Source organism: Myotis brandtii, unplaced genomic scaffold (genome assembly GCF_000412655.1).
Source record: "Myotis brandtii unplaced genomic scaffold, ASM41265v1 scaffold440, whole genome shotgun sequence".
Classification (NCBI taxonomy): Eukaryota; Metazoa; Chordata; class Mammalia; order Chiroptera; family Vespertilionidae; genus Myotis; species Myotis brandtii.
Window position 1 is genome coordinate 3,129,255 of NW_005366834.1, and position 8,282 is coordinate 3,137,536.

The following is an 8,282-nucleotide window of genomic DNA, read 5'->3' on the forward strand; positions in this document are numbered from 1 at the left end:
CCGGGCCCCCCCCCCCCCCCCCACCGAGTGCACAAATTTTTGTGCACCGGGCCTTTAGTCATGGATATAAAAGACACTTAGGAGTATGTTGACATGACCAAAAGAGTCTGAGAACATACACTTTGGAAAGAACAAGATCAAGTACTTTGATTACAATAGTAATCTTATCTTAGTCATAATGTAATGATTTTATCTTTTATTGTTGTTAATCCTCATCTTAAGATATTTTTCCATTGATTTTTAGAGAGAATGGAGGGGAGGAGGAGAGACACAGAGAGAGAAACATTGATGTGAGCTAGACACATCATTTGGCTGCCTCCCAGTTTGAGCCTGCAACTGAGACTTGCCCTTGAACAGAATTAAACCCAGGACCCTTCAGTCTGCAGGCCAATGCTCTATCCACTGAGCCAAACTGGGTAGAGCTAATGATTTTATCTCTGTGAATGCCTGTGTTACTCAGATATTCTCAGAAAGGGACCACTGCATTGCCTTGTTCCACCTTATAAACATTCTTAGATTAGTGCCATCTTAAAGAAGTTCTATTTTCTTCTATCTTACTTTCTCTTTAGGTTATGACCCAGATTTCTCTTCCCGGAAAATTAAACCATTTATTTGACTCTCCTTCCCTTACTGCTCTTCCATTTTCAATACACTTGACTATTCTCAAGTGCCTCAGTGAAGTCATATACTATCCTTACTTTCTGGAACTCAAAGGTTTGTTTTAAATCCTTTGTTCTTATTCCAGGGTGATAAATCTGGTCCTCATGTTTTCTCTCCCTACCTTTTCGAGTATATATTTTTCTAACATGAAATATCACCAAATGTCAACCCCCACAAATTTATATACTCTATTGAGACCTTTCTTCTAAGCCACAGAGCCAGCTATCCAAGTATCAAATGGCTTTAACTTCATATCTTGCTGGTACCTCACTATCATTTTGTTGACAACCTAATGTGTTTTTTTCCCTTATTTCTGCAATCTACTTCTAAATCTGAATTCTCTACATTAAGGGTATCCTCAGTTTCCCAGATTACCCACTCTAGTACATTTTCCATTATTCCATCGCTTACGAGGCCCTATATAGTTTAGTGACTAACTCTTCATTCTGACTTAGAAATACCTCTTTGGATGTCGAGTCTTTTCTATATCACATATTGTGGCTTGTAATGCTTTTTTCACCTTTAGTTTTATTCTATTGCTGTTACCTCAATGAGGTGATCATACCCTCATCTGGACCACAGCCATGATTTTCTAATTTGATTCTCTGTCCACTGTACTTACCTATCCAATCTAATTACTTTTGTGTTACAGAAAGTAGATCAAGTCACCCCTAGTTTAAAGACCTCAAATGGCTTGGCATCACCTAAACCGGTGGTCGGCAAACTGCGGCTCACGAGCCACACGCGGCTCTTTGGCCCCTTGAGTGTGGCTCTTCCACTCAAGGGGCCAAAGAGCCGCGTGTGGCTCACGAGCCGCAGTTTGTCAACCACTGACCTAAACCTACTCTGTACTTACAGTATAAAGTCCATTTATCTTAACATGATATGCAGGCCTTCCACAATTTGAGTGCAGCTTTCCTCCTCAGTACCACTTCCTGTGGTTCTCACGTTCAAGTTCCAGTTGAAATAGCGCTCCTCTAGTGTGGCTTTCCTAATCTCTCCAGGGAGTGGGGGGAACTCATGCACCTTCCAACTTGCTTCCAGAACAGAAATAAAATACAACTATTGTAATATTGAAATACATCATTGCAATACAATAATACATGCATTTGTTCGTTGGAAAAATGTGTGCACTATGTTAGGAATGATGCTTCATCACAGGGGTGTGTATAAGACATAAAACAGTTAAGGAATATGCAGTGAATAAAGTAGTGAGAAGTAGAAAATTATTATGAATGAGGATGAGGAAATCGTGTGTGTGTGTGTTTATGCAACTAAAAAATAATGATGCCATAACATAATGATTCAGTACTATTTGTAGTAGGACATGTGGGTGTAATAGAAAGGAAGCATGCATTTCTGAACACATATGGGACAAGAGAGCTACTTCTCAGTTCCTGTTTCCATATTCTCTCAGAATTCAATGTTACCTTTTGTTTAATGAAGTGTTTGGAGAAAAGTAGATAGTGACATACATAGTAGATATTTAAAATCCCTTGCCTGCCCCAATTGGATCTCTTGGGGTGCTAGATGTATTTTACTCATACCTGTAATACAAATTTGATTGTACTTAATAGCATATAAGTCACTCTCTGTGTATGTATTAAATCTAACATGTCTTTCTTGGTTACATAATCTGGCTCCTCTTTTGGCATTTAGCTCTACAAGACCATTACAATCATGCATTCTAAGGAGCACTTGGGGGAAATCTAATATTCTAATTTTATTATTTTCCCTTCATCACAATATAAAATGCTGCACCAGCTTTGCAAGGTATCCATTAGGCATTCTGTGAATCAAAGAAGTTCAAGACAATAAGTTTTCCAGCATCGCCACTAACCATCTGTTTTCTTTCAAATTCATTTCTCACCTGATCTTTAGACATGTCTCTCATTTATCTCCATTACCTGAAAGTGCCAGGCCCTCGTGCCTCTGCGCTCGGGATCAGGCCCTTGCTTATGCTCATCCTTCCAGCTTCTGCTGGGGAATTACAGCTCACAGACCCATGTGTCAGCCGTGTGCTCTAACTTGCCCACCAGAGCCACATACTGTACCTTTAACCACCCCTTGCAGGTGTCTGAAAAGCAACTCGGTATCCTGCATCCTCTTCCCTCATCAGGTATGCCTTCATCATAGTCATTCTATGCTAAACCTCTTTGTGTTTGTTTTCCTAACCAGAGAATTTCAAGGGCAGATATTGTGGCTGGAGCATATTGGGCCTGGTCCGAAGGCCGTAACTAATGAACTTCAATCAAACCTGTAACAAATCCTTGAAAGAGTTTATTTTTACCATTAAAATGTAATGAAACAGCATTTCTAAATAATAGTTTTGGGGGGAGGCCGTTACAACAGTGAATTTACTCTTAAGATTCTAAGCCATTAGTACAATATTCACAGTCTCTACTAATATTTTTGTAGGACTTTATTTCTGTAGATATAATAGTTGAAATTGGGTCATTGTTACAATAGTTGTATTTTAAATTGGTATCCTCTATAAAGGAGATTGCTTTAGATCTTAAAAGTGTGTTTTCTCCCTTTAAATTATAAAAGATGGCCCAAGTCTTTCATCAGGTTTCTGGAAACAGTGCCCAAAAGAAAACAAAATGCATCTTTATTCTCATTCTCACACTATTCTACAGTGAGCAGGTCAAGGTTATGAGACCCTGCTTTTAACTTTAGCTTTCCTTCCCCACCCTCTCCCCCATTCAGTTCTCACAAATGTTTTATTTGGATTCTCAATATTTGGGCTGCCAGTGTTATCTATATTTTGGGAGCACTTTGCTGCATCCAGTCTACCCATTTATGTCTCTTGTATTTCACCACGTTATATACAGTACCACTTCCAGTACTGAAGTGTTTGAGCACCGGCTCCTTTATTTCACTTAAAACAGCAGGATACTGAGAAATCAATGTATCTGGTGTATAGAGAAAATAGAACTTATGCTCATCAACATATTTTTTCCATTAAAAAAATCTTTGGGTCTTGTGGTTCAGCATTACACATATTTTATTTGAAGACTTTTTTTCAAATAATGTATTCCCTGAAAAAGTTTTAGACATGCATTTCTCCAAAACCAGGGCAAGTATCTTCACTTTGGCACTTCACCAGTTTCTCTCTCGCTGATTATAGCAAAGGTGTGCGCTTTATGGGAAACAATTCTTCTTTAATATATTTAGGAGACAAATGTTTCTTGAGTTGCCAGAATACAAGAATTTGAACGGTATAAACATACCCTACTCCCACAGCTATCTATAAATTTATTACTGAATTAATTTTGAAAGTTAAAATATCCCAATTAATACAAAAGTATTGATTCTGTTTTATTAAGGCAAATTTATTTATTTATTTATTTTTTTAAAATATATTTTATTGATCCCCTACAGAAAGGAAGGGAGAGAGATAGAGAGCTAGAAACATCGATGAGAGAGAAACATCGATCAGCTGCCTCTTGCACATCTCCCACTGGGGATGTGCCCGCAACCCAGGTACATGCCCCTGACCGGAATCGAACCCGGGACCCCCCAGTCCGCAGGCCGACGCTCTATCCACCGAGCCAAACCGGTTTTGGCAGAAAAATTAGGGACTTTAAATGATTTCTTAAGAGAGTCACCTCTTTTGTAATGAGAATAATTTTGAGCCACAAAAGCTCAATATGAAATTTCAGTTATAAATAAAACTGTGTATAAAGGAGGACAAAATATCCACTAGCGTACAATATGAATTTATTTGAAAATTGAAAATTTCTTTGCATGTTTGAATATCACCATAATCTGAAAAACACAAGTTATTAATTTATGATAAAAATTATTTGTAAAAAAAACTTATAATTAGAATTTTTATCATTTTTTAATTATTTTTATTGATTTCGGAGAGAAAGGAGAGGGAGAGAGAGATAGAAACATCAATGATGAGAGAATCATTGATTGGCCGCCTTCTGCACGCCCAACACTGGGAATCTAGCCCGCAACCGGGGCATATGCCCTGACCGGGAATCGAACCTTGACCTCCTGGCTCATAGGGTGAAGCTCAGCCACTGAGCCATCCTGGCCGGGCTAGAATTTTTATGTACTAATTGCTTATGTGTTCTGGCATTTTGAGTTTTAACTTATAATTGCTCCATATTTAGGATGTGAAAGTACACATTGCTTTAAGATTAGAAGTACTGAGGGGTATGAGTTAGGACATCAGAATCAAGGTAGATACACGGATATAGAAGTGAAAATCACAGCACCTAATGTCTCATTTTACCTGTGCAGTTCTCATTTTTAAAATTTCTATCAATGATTCTGTGTACAGCTGTATTTGGGAGGCGGCTACAGTCTGTGTCCACCATATAATGAATGCTTTTGCCTTTTAGTAGTCATAGTTTGAGTTATAAAATTTCTAATGTAAACATCTGAAGCAACATTTAATTGTTTAAGCTTACCATAAAATTTTACAAATGAATTTTGCACTGAACTATGTAACATGCTGATTTGATATATTATATTGTGATGCTGGGTTAACAGGTGTATAATTAATGGCAATTTAATACATTGCAGTAACAGGTATCAGAAATTAAATGAGAAAGAGTGGACAAACATAACACACTTATTAAATTTGAAAATAATAACGTGTTGCTTTAAATATATTGCAATTCTCTGAAACAAGTTGGTGTAAATAAGCAGATACACACACACCTGTAATGTTCAAGTGTTTTTGTTGTTAGCTTTCCAAATGTAAACAACTGCAAAAAATCCCTACTTTGGCAAATAGAAAAACCTCTATTAAACCAGGTAGAATCATAATAAAACAGTGATATTTGCCTTTTCTTCCTTATGTCACTTTTTAGCCCTACTCATTAATAGAAAGGGAAGGTGACCTTATTATTTGTTTAATTGTTGCTACAGTTGTGGGGTTTGGGGAAGTGATAATAGGATATCTCCAAATAGCCTCTGAAGACCAATTAACCAAAGGAAGACATGCCCTGTGCAGTCTTTGTTTCAGTTAAACGCCTACTCTAACTAGAACTCAGTAGAGATACAACTTTCAATATGCAGATTGTGTTCAGGCTGTACCCACACACAAATTATACTTTGGAGAAAGTAATCATTAAATAGTAAACTAGTTTCTTTCAGTTGACTGATGGACCAATTATTATATTTCACACAAGGACCAATTATATTTCACAGACTGTAAATATTTTTGACCTTTCAAATTGCTCTGTCATTATAAGAATACAATTCAGTTGCTTAAATGACAAACAAAACACTGCATTTTAGATTTTATGACTTTGATGTTCTTAGGAGAAAAGATTTGATTTAAAAAACATGTCAAGTCTTCACACATTGATCTTCATCACAATCACAATTTAAAAAATCTCAATGGGATTTGTTAGTTTTGTTTGTTTACTTAACTCTTCATTTGAGAACTTGATATAATGATGCTAATTTTCATGTCTGGAAGAACAGTGAAGAGATATTTGAATAAGAATGGTATGACATTTCTGACCTTTTGATTTAGCAAACATCATAAAGTGAAAATAAAGTTTAATAATGACTCATTCTAGTGTAAGTATAGACAATTCAAAGAGGGGTTAGTAATTCTAGACCAATATTTAGAAATATTTATTATTTTAATATATAGATGTATTTAGCTAGTCCATAGTTCATTAAGCATTAACTATCCACTTTCCACGTCTTCATCATACACAGAGTAAGTTATTCTCATAACAATTCTATGTTATCTCCATTTATAGATGAAGACACAGACAGGAAGCATCTTTGAGGTTTCCCAAAGTGAGCCAGATAGTAAGGGACAGAACACTCCATTTGCTGTCACTACACACTTAATTGGATATTATGATGAAGGGGGCATTACAAGTCCATGGTAAAAAATAATCAAATCAATAAGTGTTTTTGATTGTAGATTATTTGGAAAAACAAAATTAAATGTTTACCTGATGGCATATGCAGAGATAGGTACTTGTTTAATTTAAGATTTAAACAAAAAAGAAAAAAATGGCTATAAAATTTCAGGGAGAAGCATGCTTTTAAAGGTGATAGATACACAATTGCTTTGAATTATAAAAAGCTGGCACTTGTCAATAGGAAAATGATTTCTCAGAACAGTTGACTAAACAGTACAAAAATATAAAATTTTATTTATAAATTAGAAATAAGAATTAACCAAATTCTAATTAATGAGTGTTTAATGATAAAAATGGATTTAAAAATGTTAATAAACAGGATTTGGGGAGCCTGTTCTTTAATAGTGCTGAGATATAAAGCAGTACATATTCTGGTAAGTCAATTTGTCATTCTATGCCAAAAATATTAAAACATATGCATACTCTTTGAACCATAAATTCTACTTCTTAGAAAGTATTACAAGTGCATTTAGAAGAACATAATGTCCAACAGTAACAACCCAACATAATAAACTACTGAACTGACCTACGGTGTTAAAAATACTCAGGCAGTCAGAGACTGTTTGACAAGAAGTTAGCCATAGTCAGTGGGAAATAATGTCAGTTACTGAAGAGTTTGACAGTTTTTATATAAATTTTGTATTTTTTTAATGATGTATAGATGAAAATAAATATTCCAGAGAAGTTTTTAAAAATGTCTTGCCATCTTTCAAGTGTTAACATTTAGAATATAAAATATTATAGATATTATTTAAAAATATGCAACTACATGAATCAAATAAAATATTCAGTATGTTTCAAGTATAATTATCTTTAATAAATTGTCTTCCCAACAATATTAACTTTAAAACACAATATTAAAGATGAGACTATTAGATGAGTGTTACCTGAGTAGCATTTTGTGTTTCTATATTAGCACTCGTGGAAGACAAACATATCTAATCATTTCTTTTGCAGTTTATCATGTTAATACTCCTTTCAGCACCCAAGAGTTTTCTAAGATTTTACCTTTAGTCCACTGGTGTGGCTCAGTGGTTGAGTATCAATCTATTACCCAGGATTCCTGGTTGGATTCCTGGTCAGGGCACATGGCAGGGTTGTGGGCTCAATCTCCAGTAGGGGGTGTGCTGGTGGCAGCCAATTGATGATTCTCTCTCATCATGGATGTTTCTATCTCTCTCTCCCTCTTACTTCTTCTCTTAAATAAATTAAAAAATACTCCCTCTGTCCCATAATAATAGTAGCAAGTGAATATTTAAATGGGAATTATTGGCGAATGCAGCTGTAAGTTATGTTGTAGCGCAAAATTGCGAAGCCTTCAATCAAAATCAATGTTTCCTGACATCTGTCATTTGTTTTGACACATCTTTCAATTTTTAGGTTAATCTAATTATTACGAATTATAACTATTTTTCTAATTTCATCGAAATCAATTGTTTTATTTCAGTTGAATATCAACCCATTGTAAAAGTAAGATGAAAATAAGAGAGTTTTCAAGCAAAGATCGAGTTGTGATTGTCCAGTTCTTGATGCATCAAAAGAAAAAGGAAAAGTTGCAATTACGTTAGCTGCAAAACAATTTAAGTGCAACAGAATGACCATATCAAGAATTTGGAAACGTGCTTCCGAAAATAATTGTCAAGGAGAATCTTATGCTAATGTTGATTCTTTGAAAAAACAAAACTGTGGACGTAAATGCAAAGATTATGGAGA